The sequence below is a fragment of the Tupaia chinensis genome, unplaced genomic scaffold, assembly GCF_000334495.1.
Source record: "Tupaia chinensis unplaced genomic scaffold, TupChi_1.0 Scaffold000037_21, whole genome shotgun sequence".
Lineage (NCBI taxonomy): Eukaryota > Metazoa > Chordata > Mammalia > Scandentia > Tupaiidae > Tupaia > Tupaia belangeri.
In genome coordinates this window covers 1,271,002-1,285,323 of record NW_006159480.1, presented here as the reverse complement: position 1 = coordinate 1,285,323, position 14,322 = coordinate 1,271,002, and the positions used below count along the sequence as shown (strand labels likewise).

At 43.7% G+C, this 14,322-nt stretch overlaps 1 long non-coding RNA gene across 1 annotated transcript; it reads left to right on the top strand.

The window, feature by feature from the left end:
- Positions 1–10,132: 10,132 nt before the first annotated feature.
- Positions 10,133–14,290, top strand: LOC102494825 (uncharacterized). The gene is made up of 3 exons (XR_333281.1): positions 10,133–10,257; positions 11,710–11,829; positions 12,938–14,290. It is a non-coding gene; the product is annotated as an uncharacterized LOC102494825 (long non-coding RNA).
- Positions 14,291–14,322: the final 32 nt, after the last annotated feature.

Sequence of the window (14,322 nt, the reverse complement as noted above, 5' to 3'; positions counted from 1 at the left end):
ATGATGAGTAATTTTTGTATATGCTGCTGGATACCATTTGCAAGTATCTCATTGAGAACCTTTGTCTCTGTATTCATCAGCGATATTGGTCTTTAGTTTTCCTTTTTTGTCATGTACTGTATCTGTTTGGGGAATGAGGATGATGGAGACTTCATAAAATGAATTTGGGAGGATTTCTTCCTTTTGGATCTTTAGTAAAATGAATAGTAGTAGTTTGAGTAAAATTGTGTAAATTCTTCTTTGAAAATTTTGTAGAATTCATAAGTGAAGGTATCAGTACTAGAGCTTTTCTTTATTGGGAGGTTATTTATTACTGATTCAATCTCATTAGTTGTTATGGGTCTATACAGGCTTTCTATGTCCTCCTGATTCAATCTTAGTAGATTATATGTGTCCAGGAATTGAACCATCTCATCCAGGTTCTCTTGTTTGTTGGCATATAGCTTCTAACAATTTCCTCTAATGAGGTTCTGTATTTCTCTTGTGTCTCTTGTGATACTGCCTGTCTCATTGCAAATTTGATTAACCTGGTTCCTTTCTCTCTTTTTTTTTAATCAGTCTAGTTAATGATGTGTCAATTTTATCAATCTTTTCAAAAAACCAGCTTCTCCTTTCATTTATTTTCTGTATAGTTTATTTTCTATTTCATTTATTTCTGATTGAATATTTATCATATCTTCTTCTGGCATTTTTCAGACTTTCTTGTAGTTGTTTTTCCATTTCTTTGAAGCGTGATGTTAGGTTGTCTATTTGCCACCTTTCCATCTTTTTTTCATGTGCTCTACTTGCCATGAATTTTCCCTCTTATGACTGCTTTTGCAATGTTCTATAGATTATGGAATGTCCTGTACTCATTATCATTTGTTTCTATAAATATTTTGACTTCAGTATTAATTTATATGGTAGTTGAGAAATTATTCAGAAGTAGGTTGCTTAATTCCCATATGTTTGTGTATTTTCCAGAATTTTTCCTGAAATTAATATCAAGTGTAATTCCATCAAGGTCAGAGAAGATGATGGGTAGCATTTCTATGCCTTTGAATCTGTAAAGGCTTGATTTGTGGCCTATAGGATTATCATTCTTTGAAAAGAATTAACGTGTGGGTAAGGAAAATGTATATTTTGTGGTTCAGGGTAGAAAGTTCTATAAGTGTCTGTTGAGTTCATTTGATATATGGTATCACTTAGATCCTGTATCTTTGGCTTATTTTTTGTCTACAAGACCTGTCTAAAGGAGATAATGGAGTGTTGAGATCCCAACAATTATAGTGTTGCAACTTCTCTCCTTTTTGATCTAGCAGTCTTTAATTCAGGTATTCAGGTGTTCCTAAGTCAGCATAGATATTTATAAGCCATATATCTTCTGGATGAATCAGACCTGTTACTATAGTATAAGGCCCTCTTTATGTCTTCTTACAATTGTTATTTTAAAGTCCATTTTGTTTGAAATCAGTATTGTGACTCCAGTTCTTTTTTGATTCCCGTCGGCCGTCCTTCGCTTTTTAGTCTATTTACATCTTTATCCATGAGAAGCATTTCTTGTGGCAACAGATTATGGGTTTCTGGTTTTTTGTTTTTTTTTTTCATTCAGCCAGCTTGTGTCTCTTGATCAGAGAATTTAATCCATTAGCAGTCAATGTTATTATCAATATTTCCAGACTTGTCCTTATCATTAGGTAAGTCATTTTCTTGGTTGCTTTCTGTTCTCTGATTTCTGTCTGTCTGACCTTAGTTTTTCTGGTATAGCACTCCCTTCAGAACTGCTTCAAGAGTTGGTCTAGAGTTGACAAATTCTTTCATATTTTATCAGAGAATGTTCCCTTTTCTTTCCAAATGAAGGGTAAAATTGCCAAGTATAGAAATCTTGGTTCAAATTGTTTCTCATTTCACACTTCAGCTGTATTTTCCCAATCTTTCTTTGCCTGCATTGTTTCAATGAGAGAGAAGTCTGATATTAGCCTGATGGGATAACCTTTGTAAATAACTCAATGTTTTTCTCTTGACAATCTTAGTATTTTGTCTTTGTCTGTGGTTTTGGCCAATCTGTCTATGATGTGTGTTGTAGATCTTCTTGGGTTGATTCTATTCAGTGTCCTTTGTATTTTTGGAGTCTGGATATTTGAATGCTTCTCTATGTTTAGAAACTTTTCTTCCAGTCTTTTATTGAATTTATTATTCATGTCCTTATTATTTTCCTCCCTTCTGGAATACCAATTATCTGAATGTTTGGATGCTTAATGGTATCTAGCAATTCTTATATATTGTCCTCATTTTCCTTGGTTATTTTCTCAGCCTTATTGATAACTTTTGTAGGTCAGAGATGTTGTCTCCTACATCCGAGATTCGATTTTCTTCATAATCCAATCTGTGTTTTTTTAAAGAGGGATTTTTGCTATAAATTATAACTGTTTGCTGGAGAGACAGAGACAGAAAGTAAAAAATCATCCCCAAGGGAGTATAGCCACACCACAATCCCCTCTTCTCCAGTCTCCTCTAGGGATATTGGGCACATATTCACATGTGCCTGGCACAAGATTCAAGTTACCAGGTCCAGGACCAGAACTGCTGTCAAACACATGAGAGTCTAGGAATGAAACCATTAAACTGTCTGCTGGTCTCTCTAATTTTGTTTTAATTTCAAAGGAGGATTGGATTTCCTGTATTCCAATCTTGATCTCTAACAATTTCTTCTTTCAAATTGTCAAAGGATTTTCTCACCTCCTAGAGCTCATTCAATCTTTTCTTTTGTAACTTGCTGAGTTTGATGTCTCTTTTCTCTTGCACTTCATTTACATTTGTCACTATACATAGTCTACATTGTTTATCTGACATTCCTATGGGTTCCTTAGTATTGTCTGTGGATGATGAGGAATTGATGTCTTCCCTTGGGAGAAAGATATTTGCTTTATATATATATATATATATATATATATATATTTCTTGAACCTCTGCAATGATTTCTAGTCATCAGGTAAATTATGTTTCTTTTTAAATTCTTCAAGTTAATTCTGAGTGTTCAAAGGAACTCAGGAGGAAATGATTGGTGATCTTGCTGCTGTTCTACTTCTCTCATGCTCACCTAGGAACCTGCCTTGTCATCTCTAGACTTGGATCATTCAAAGTCCTACTAGGTTCTAGAGTACAGGTGCACCTGGAACTGAGCTGCTAAGCTTCAGTGGTGAAAGAGAGAAGAGATTGCGTGGCACGTGTGCTTCAGGAAACACTAAAGTCTGGAAATTCAGAGGCATGTGGCAGGGGATGAGCCATAGTCTTTATGCAGCTCCTTGCCACTGCCTCCAGGTCCATCTCTGGGGTGGATGTTTCATTGGTGCAGGGAATGAGAAAAGGAGAGCTTCTCCAAGTCCCAGTTAACACACCTGAGAGTTCGAAGGTGTGTGGAGAAGGGGATGAGCCATGGTTTCTGCAGTAAAACCTAAAGCCACAAAGGGCTCTCCCAATAACATTTTAATAGTGCAACCCACCCTCAGCCCCAGGTCAAGGGCATATGGATATCCAGGTACTCAGGGAGCTTTCTGGGTCTAAACTCAGAATATTTCCACATGGGATTGTCACAAAGAACATCACATTTCTCTGATGGGCAACCATCTTTTCCCCTTCTGAGCTACGCTGGAGCGGGTGATATTTGCCTGTGTGACTGTGCCTGTGTGACATCAAGCTACTCATAACTGCTCACTTTTGGTCCCCAGGGATCGTGTTCATGTTTTGAAGTCCAAGAGCTGGATGATAGATATTTTCAAGTAGGTTTAGACTGGATATGGTTTGACAATGAAGGTGTACACAGTGTGAAGTTAACCTCATACCTGTTTTCCAGCACCATGAGGACACAGCCTTAGATGCTTTCTGTCACTGGTCACTTCCTGTCATCCCTGGTCACTTCAGACTCATAGGAGGGGTGCTGCCAGAAAGAGTCTGCTTTCCTGTGTGAGGTGTTCTGAGGATCTAGCCTGCAGCCAGTTGCCTGACAGGTGGGGACTTCCCTAACTGGACCTTCCCTAAGGTTGCTTCCCAGGGTGCTGAGTACATTTGTGAGTGGACTCTGTCCCCAAGTTTGGTGACTGCCATGGCACTGCAGCCCATATAGCTTGAGAAAAATGTAAAGACTGTGATGGCTCCCTTCTAAGTGTGCTTTGTGGGTGCTTAAAATTGGCCTGAAGTACAGTTTGTGTTATGCTTGAGTTAGGGTGAGTTTTGTCTTATACCAAGGATTCAAGCAACTTTGAGCCTGTGCAAAGGCCATCTCCCCACCTGGAATTATTTTCCACCATCTTGTCTGGCCAAGTCAAGTACAGGTAGTGGGAAGTTTCCCCAGTATTCCAAGTTGGTTGGATGCTGCTCCAGTGTATTGTACAGACTGCTTCGTGGTACAGTGGTAATGTACTGCTCAGGAGAAGCTAGCTCCCACAGGGCAACCATAGTTTGAATCAGCCCAACAGACATGCCCAAGAACTGACAAACTGAAGGACTGGATGGAGGGGACTAGAGTGTGACTAGACCTACGGGTACTCCCCCATGCGACTCTCAGTCACATGTGTGCATGCACATGTTTTATCATGAATAGAGAAAAAATACACTCCTGTAACCCTGACACATTTTTATCTATTTATTTTTTAGACTTTTGCCACAGGGCATGCTTTCCAGAGAGAGACCAAGCCAGGTAAATGAGAAGTCACGTTTAAATGAGATGGCACATGTGCTTCAGGAAACACTAATGTCTGAGAATTCAGAGGCATGTGGCAAGGGAATTCCAGATGGAATGGCCACAACACAATCCTTTGGCCTCTTAGGATTGTGAGCACACATGCACATGCACCCAGCATGTTTTTCAAGCTGGCTCTGGGACTTAGACCACAGAGTTGGTCATGTAGGGTCCAGCACCTTAACCACCATGCCACCTGCTGATCCCCTCTAGACAACCATTTATTGAACTGCATTTATCTCACTTCTGAGGTCTCTGACTTCCTACTGGCAGGTGAGCAAGGTGGTAGAGGCCCAGAGACTGGCTTCCTAGCACCCAGCACTGACAAACTGCATGGGCAGAGACAAGACCAACCAGCTTTCCTGTGGAGAAAAATGGGGAAGGACAGAGGAAACCCCAAGAAAGTGTTCACTTCTCCTGAGACTCCCACCCACTCCAAGCCAGACTGATTCCCTGTACTCCAATTCTGTCTTACTCCAATGTTTACCAGAAATCTGAGAGGGAAGTGGGTGAAGGCACTCTCTGCCTCAGGTGAGGTGATGGCTGGTGATCAAACTGGACAGGGAACCAGGACTGGGATGAGTTGGGTCACCAGCTCTCACCTAAGACCTGAGGAAACAGAACCAGGGCCACATTCAATTAGGCAAATTCCAGGGTTCTTTAAAATATTCACTGAAAATACATATTATGAAATAAATATGCAAGGATTAGAACATTTTTATACTACATTAAATAGATACTTTAATTAATAATTTATGGTAGGGTAAGTGCACTTTCTGGACAGAGACAGAATGATAGAAAGTGAGAAAGCACCTCCAGGAGTATGATCATATCATGATCTCTTCAAGATTTTGGACACATATGAACACACAATTAGTTTTTCTTTTTTCTTTTTGAGATTTAATTACTTTATTTACTTTTTTTCTTATTTTTATATTCAATCACTGTACATCTTTACAGCTTAATGAATTTTTCCATCATGTATACATTGTATATTAGTCCAGTCAAAGATGTTGCCTTGGAAATTATCATCACCAGATAGTTTTCCATTTTTTTGTTCATTCAAATATTTTGCTTTTCTTTTTTTACCCCTTGATTCTGTCCCTCACACTCCAGTCCCCTATTGTCCACCCTCCTCCCACACAGTCTCTGCTATCTACAGTTACTCTCCATGCCTTTATACCTTCTAGTCTTTCAGTTTCCATCATAGAATGCAAACATTTTGTATATATTAAACAGGGACATTCAAGGTTTCTTTTTCACACTCTGGCTTGCTTAATTCAGCATTATTAAATCTTTTATTTTGCCTCCTTTTGATCAAATGCCAGGGTCTCATTTTTTTTTTTTAATGGATGAGCAGTATTCTGTAGTGTATATGTGCCACATTTTTTCAATCCATTCAACTGTTCTGCGACTTTTGGATTGATCGTGACCTGTTTTTTAAGCTACCAGGTCTGAGATTTGAACCTCATAGTCAATCATATGGGGTCTGGCCACCTTAACCTCCACACCACCTGATTGGCCTAATAAATGCATGCTTGAATTCAGTTTTCCACAGGCCTTTTTGAAGTCCCTTCATACAGGTGATTTTTTGAACAAAGTAGAGTTAGGAACCTCAACCTGCACAGCTAAAAATCCATGTGTAGCTTTTGACTCCCTCATAAAAGTAGCTATTATTGGCCAAAAGTTTACTCATAACCATAGATGACTAATATATTTTATGTATGTATTATATGCTGTATTTTTACTATAAAGTACTCTGGTTTTCCAGTCCCATAGCCTGGTGGTTAAGGGAACTGAATGGGCTGCAGTTCAGATTTTGGCCTGGTGGCTTAAGCAATGTGCTGGTGCATTTGTGTGTGGGCCATGGCACTGACTGGCTGGAGAGATGAAGGAAACGGGATGGGGCATGACCACTTCCTATTGTGGAATGTTTTCTTCCTTTCCCCCCTCTCCTCATTATCTGGAAATTAAAAAAGAATAGTAAGCCAGATAAAATATTAAGAAAATAATAAGGAAAATAGAAGCATAGTGTTTATTTAAAAACTTCAGTTCAGGTATAGTGGACCTGCCTGCTTCAAAACCACATTGTTCAGGGTCAACTATACTGAGCATATGTGAAGTGTCATTGAAAAGGGTGTAGTTTGACATGAATATAGCAAAGTCTTGTTCTTGGAGGGCATGCAATATGTTAAGAGTTTGGCACAAAGAGGGACCAGCAGTTGGTGTAATGGCTATGTTGTTGGACTCACATGTAGTCGATCGTGGTTCAAGTCCCGGACCCAGTGGCTTAAACTCATGCCAAGCACATCATGTGCATGCATGTCCAAGATCCTGAGAGGAGAATGGAGAACAAGGATTTGCGGTTTGGACATCCCCCCTGAGGGGTGATTTCTCACGTTCTATCTCTCTGTATCTCTTTGTCTTTCTGGTGAACACACGCACTTCATTCGGAAAAAACCTCTCCAGAAACAAAACAAAACAAAAAAGAGTCTAGCACAAAGATTCATGGTGTGTTATTCAGGTTAGAAGCCTGGCATCAAGAATTAGTCAGATCTAGACTTTGGTCACAAGGAGGCCACTGTTTAACTGTGTGACTTGGGGTGGTAGCTTCCCTTCTCTGAGCCTGTTTTCTCATCCTAAAAATGGAAACAGTAAAGAAATCTATCTCATAAAGTGACTTTGAAAACTCATTGACATAATGATGTGAAAGCATACAGTAAAGGAACAGTAAGGAATGCCCAGGAACAAGAATGCTGCTGTCTGTGGCCAGGTTGATAGGGGCTTTCATAGTGACTCCAAAACAGTGGAGAAATACATACAAGTGTCTAACGTCTGGAAGAAGACCACAGCATGAGTTAGGGTCATTGGAGCAAGCACGGGTTGCTGAGTAGCACAACCCTAGGCACTGGGTCCTAGGCGATGCTCACCAAACACTCAGAGCTGCCATGGAAGTGGGCCTGTGCTCAGATGGTTGGCCCCCATCAAATATTTGTGTGCTCACCCTCCTCTCCTAGCCTGGCTCACATCATTATGGGCCACATGAATAGTTCTGGATGGAGCTGCATGTAGAAGTGATGTCTGGGGCATGTCAGTGGAAACTGATGTGTCTGCTCCATCTCTTTCTTCCCATGCTGTGGTGACTCCAGTGACCAAGAGTGCCAAGGGCCAGGCTACCAGCCCCTCAGATCTTGTAAGAAAAGCAGACAGGGCCAGTCAGTGGAGTGGTAGTCGAGGTGCCTTGGTCTCACATGGCCGGCTGTGCTGTTCAAGTGTTGTACCCAGCAGCTTCAGTAACACACCCAGAATGTGTGCATGAGTTCCCTAAACTCTGAAAGAAAAATAAAGAAGGGATTGCAGTATGGTTGTTCTCCATGGGGGTAGGGGGGTGATTTCTCCCTCCTCTCCTGCCCCCTCACTTTCTGGCAAGCATATGTGCCACATAGAAAGTTTTTTCTAAAAGAAAAGGAAAGGGACCAGCAGATGATGTACTGGTTACGTCACTGAATTCCCACATACATAGGAATACATCATGGTTCAATTCCTGGAACCAGCGACTTAAAACTCATGCTGGGGATGTGTACATGTGTGCATAAGATTCCTAGAAGAGAATGAAGGAGAGAGGACTGCAGTGTGGCCATCCATCCTGGGACATGATCTCTTGATTTCTGTCTCTGTCTTTTTTAAGCACCCTCATGCCCTACAGCAAAAATTTCTCTCTCTCTCTCTCTAAAACAAAACAAAACAAAACAAAACAAACAAACAAAAAACAAGAAGAAGAAAGAAAGTAGACAGATTGGTATCGTTATCGTGTTTAGTCTGGGAGATTTTGGGGTTACAGCTGAGGCAAGGGAGTGAGAGTGGTTTTCATTTGGGTGACATGGGTGAGTGAGGGCATAATCCTGTGAAAGACAACAAAAGCAACCACTTGTGGTGCTGTTAACAAAGGGGAGGAGCTGGGACAGCAAGTGGTGTGGACATTAAGGTGCCAGATGCACATGGCTGGCAGTATAGTTCATCTCAGACCCAGTGGCTTGAAAAACACTGAGTGCACAAAATTCTGAGTGGAGAATGGAGGAGAAGGGATTGTTGCATGGCCATCTCCTATGGGGGATGCTTTCTTACTTTCTGCCTCTCTTCATCTCTCTCTGATGAGCACAGGCTTTGTATAGAAAAATCTTTCAAAAAAATAATAAGAGGGTATGAGGGAGAGACAGAGCCCACTTTGGGAGCCTAGGGTACCACTAACAGATGTGAGGATAGCTGGAGAAGGATCTAGATTATGGTCTAGGTTAGGATGCTAACTGTAGTTTTAAACTTTAGGAAGTGGGAAGGCAAAGATATTCTGCAGGCAGGTCTGAGTTTCCAGAGAAAGATCAGAGCTAGAGAAATACAGGAGAATCATGTGTAGTAGGCTGAGTTGAAGATGAGAGAGACCTTTAAGGGAGTGTGTAGACATAGAATATGGGTAGCAGAACCACTTACATTTCTCTAATTAGTAAAAGGGGGCAGAGGGACCAGCCAAGTGGGCAGAAAAAAAACAGGGGAAGGAGATCAGAATGATGAACCTGCAAAGGGCCCAAAGAGACAACCCAGTACACCAGATAAGAGTGCAAGCTTTGGAATAAAACTGCTTCAGGTCAAATACCCGCTTGGACCACCTGGTGGCAGTATAGTGAAGGTTGATTCCACATAGCCAACTGTGCAGTTTGAGTCCTGGACCCTCCAGATTGAAAGACATGTGTGTGTGTGTGCACATGCTCAAAATTCCTAAAGGAGAATGAGGAAGAGGGATTTGGGGAGAAGAAAGGCAGGTGTGACCCAGATGATTTGGGAGGAAAGGTGACTTTGGGAGTGCAAGTGAAGGTCAGGCTGGGGATGAGTGGTTGAGACTGACTCCAGGTAAGAGACGTGCAGATCCCTTCCTGGGGTCAGGGTATGGCCCCTCCATAAAGGAGGGATCTGGGAGGGATGGTGTCTGGAGGACCAGATGAGGGGGTTCTGGAAGGTGATACTCTGGGATCAGAAAGTCTGAGGCAGAGCTGTGAGAAATCAGCAAAGGGACTGTGAATTGGAGCACATTTGCCCTGCTGTCCATGTTGGGGGTCTGCAGGGCTGGAGAATCCAGGGCTAGGACCACAAAGAAAACTCACAGGTCCCACAGGTGACTAAAACTTCACAATGGAGACCATAATCCCCACACAGAAAGCTATGCCCACACACAGAGAGTAGGCCCTGCAGCTTTCATTGTGACTTCACCTGTCCTAACTGGCCAAAGGTATTCTGGCCACGCCCTCTTGCCTTTTATCTTTCTCATAGACCAATAGGATTTGAGAATTGAGGCTACACCCATTCCGTGAGCCTTGGAAACTCCCTGACTTGCCTCTTCTGGCTCAGTCACAGGCTGGTGAGATAGTGAGCAGAAGTGTCTTCTCTGCAGTTACCAGATAGCAGTCATGTGGTCCCACCCCTTCCCCCAGCCCTGCCTCGAGATGTCAGAGGAAACCCAAAAGAAGAAATTGTCTGCAGTCAAGAGAAAGGTAAAATATGCCAGCTCGATCCCAATACCCAGCTGGAGGCCCCTCCTATGGCCAGACGGTGGGCAGAGTCTGTGCTATCCCTAGGACACACAAAGCCAACCACTGGGTACCCCTTGGCTCCCTGCCACCAGATCCTCTTAGCCAGCCTCACCCCCTCAGTATTCCTGTTCCTGCTCTTGGTGTACCTGGTGACTCCGGGCTGGTGACTAGTGGGGATCCTGCTCTGGTCTAGGCCCTGGCCTCCTGCTTCTCCAAACCAGACCTCCCCAGGCACCTAGGTCTCCAGTAGCCTGGAACCTCTGTCCCTGGCCTGTGCTCCCCTCCCCACCATGGAGTGGCTAATCTGGTATGGGTGGAGAGGAGTGGAATGTAGTTATGTCACAATCCCCCTCAGAACTGTCATCTTCCAAGTCTGGCCTTTCATCTTCTGACCCAACCCTTTAGTGTATTCATCCTCTTTTGGGGTTTCTCTGGTCGCTGCACAAATCTCCACCTAGAAAAGGACTGGGGACTAGGGGACCTAGGACAATGAGGTCTCAGGCACCCTTACTCCCTTAACTAAGGCAGTGTGAAAAATCTATATTCATTGGTGACTCCAAACATTGATGTTATCTCTGGGTGGTAGTGAGTGAAGGAGTTTGATTTGGTTTAATTTTTCCCCCTGTTTCTACTCTCCAGAGGGACTTTACATTTTTCCCCTGAGTTCTCCATCTCACATTCAAATTCCCTATGAATGGGACCAGAGTGTCCTTCACTCTCTAGAGTGAGAGAGAGAAGCTTAATATTTGCAGAATAAAATTTACAACCTGAATCATCTTCAAATCGTCATGTCAACCTGGGGTGCTCTGAGCACCACAGGATAAATATGGGGGAGGAATTTTCAGTTTTGCTTGATTCTCCAGAAAGAACAAATACATCAGTGCTGTAATTTGTGTAGATTTTTAAGATTTAAGAGACCATTCTGGAAGATGCTTGGGGTGTCCCCTTTCTCTTAGATTCCCAGATTCACTAGGAGTGTGCCTTCACTGTCTTCTGCCCTTAGGATACATTGATAGCAAGTTTCCCATGTATTTGTGCAGGTCTAACAGATGTGTAAGAAAGGACCCCACAGCCCCTCCCCACTGCCCTGGATTTCTAAACTACACAATGGACACTTCCTGCTGTTTTGCTGAATTACAGTGTACTTTTCCACCTCTACCTTCACTTTTGCTCTCTGGTAGCTCCTGATTCATGGCAAAACCCAGACCTCAGAGTCAGAAGACTAAATTAAAAAACATGGTTCTTTAAAAAAAAAAAAAAAAAAGAATTCAGTCTATTTCTTCAGTTCTTAAGTGATTATTATGATAGTTTGTAGGGTTGGTGGGGGCATGAGTAAGAGTATTTTGTAAACACTGCAGCACATGAATTTAGAGAGTTATAGTTCTCATGAGTTTTACTGATTTACTTCCACAGTTGAGAGAATATCAACAGAAGAACTGCCCTGGTACTCTTGCAGCAGCAAAGATGAAGAAAAAAATTAAAACTGGCCATACCCCTAAGGCAATCACCTCTGGTGGTTGTCTCTCTGAAAATGTGAGTCTTGTCTGACCAGGTTTCTGGACTATGGGGCTGAAGGGGCAGTAGAGGGCAATGATTAAGATTGTGAAGGAAGTGTCAGGTACCCGAGAAGGTTGAATAAATGGTAGCAGTATTGGAATTTTCTTATCCCCATCCTCCAGAGGAAGCCAGGCCAGTGAATACAGCCACTTGTCATCAGGCTCTCCCTGTAGGAAGCACTGAAAAAAGACCCAGGCTGTGGGGGGAGAGCCCTGGGAGGTAGGATGGAAAGATCTGAGGTTTGAGTTTATTTGTGGCAGAAGCTTTCTGGGTGACCTCAGCAAAATCACTTTCTGGACCTCAGTTTCCTTATCTGAAAGACAACTTTGCTGGATTAGATCAGAGTCTTTGAACCTTATTTTAAAGCAAATGAATATGGCTGAGTGTCCCTTTGAACAAGGTTGGGTGCACACCAGTGGACACAGTCCTCTGAGAGATGCTAGAGAGAATGTGGCAATATTCAAATGCTCAACTAGGCTGCTTCAGGATGGACTCAAAGCTGCAGGAGGCTAGTTGGAAGACTCAGGGTAGGTTACATTCATCCACTGAGACTAGGAAAAACAGAGAGAGCAATGAGATCACAGCCAGCATTATGTTATCACAGAGCACCTTTTAGGGATGTGAGGAATGGGGGCAGGACCAGAGCATTGGGTTACCCAGACTAGAGAAGACCATGAGATGTGATATTGGCATTTCATCCTCACTGTTTGCCCAAGGGACACCTGCCAAGCCAGAGGAGTAGAGATGAAATAGAGCCAAGGCAGGTCCTGTGAACCATGGCATTCAGAGAGGGACAGGGACAGTGCATAGAGGGTTGGTGTTAGAGGGTGTCACTAATAACAATGTGACTGACTATAGTTCAAGTCCTGACCTTGGTTTGAAGAGCACGATGGGCACATGTACATGCATGTCCAGAATCTCAACAGGTTGGAGAAATGGAGGAGAAGGGATTGGACTGTGACTACACCTCATGGGCAGTGCTTTCTCCCTCTTTCTAGCAAGCAAATATGATTTCTAGCAGTTAAAAAATATCACATTATATGTATATAACTGTCTTTAGGAAAATAATTCCTTTTCTCTCCAGCATTCCTGTCTAATTCTACAGCTCAGTGGAATCCAAGGTCCCAGAAAGGACCAAGAGGCTGCTAGAGTCATAACTAGGAGTACCTACCTCCCCTCCAACTTCTCCTAGCAGGCCTAGCCTCACGCCAGCAGTTAAAGTCTTACGCCAGCAGATCAAGCCTCACATAAGCAGACCATGCCCGACACCAGGATGCCAAGACTCAAACCAGCAGACCAAGTTTCTAACCAATAGGCCAAACCTCCTATCAGCAGGCCATGCCTCACGCCTCCAGGACAAGAAACATGCCACTAGTTCAAGCCTCACACCAGAAGGCCAAGCCTAAAACCAGTAGGCCAGTCCTCAAATCAGCAGGCCTACCCTCATACCAGCAGGCCAAGCCTAACTTCAGGAGGCCCACCTCACTCCACCAGGCTAAGACTTTCTCCACCAGGCCAAGCCTCACACCAGGAAGCCAATCTTTACCCCAACAGGCTAAGCCTCACTCCAGCAGGCCAAACCTGAAGCCATCTGACTAAACCTCATGCCAGCAGGCCAAGCCTCATGCTACCATGCCAAGCCTCACAGCAGTAGGCTAAGCCTCACCTCACCATTCCAAGCCTCACATCACCAGGTCAAACCTCCCAACAGCAGGCCAAGCCTCACAAAAGCAGGCCAAGCCTCAAGCAACTATGCCAAGCCTCACAAAAGCAGGCCAAGGCTCATGCCAGCATTCCAAGCCTCATGCCACCAGGAAAAGCCTCACGCCACTAGGTCAAGCCTTATGTCAACAGGCCAAGCCTCATGCCAGCAGTCCAAACCTCACTCCATCAAGCTAAACCTCACTCCACCAGGTCAATCCTCACACCACCAGGCTAAGCCTCACACCAGGAGGCCAAGGCTCACCCCACCAAGCTAAGCCTCATGCCAGTAGGCCAAGCCTGATGCCATCTGGTTAGGCCTCATGCCACAAGGCCAAGACTCACACCAGCACTCTATGCCTCAATCCACGAGGCTAAGCCTCACACCAGCTGGCTAAGCCTCACACCAGCAGGCCAAGCCTCAAACCAGCAGGCGAAGCCTCACACTAGCATGTCAAGCCTTATACTACCAGGTCAAGCCTCACACCAGTAGACCAAGCCTCACCCTACCATGCTAAGCCTCATGCCAGCATGCCAAGCCTCATGCAAGTAGGCCAAGCCTCACTTCACCAGGCCAAGCCTCATTCTACCAGGCCAAGCCTCACACTACCAGGCAAAGCCTCACACCACCAGGCAAAACCTCACCCTGCCAAGCTAAGCTTCATGCCAGGAGGCCAAGCCTCAAGCTAAACCCAGTTGTGCTAAAAGGACAAGATGTGATTCAGCCTCCTGATACGAACATGTACCATCCACTCCTCACTGCAGGAA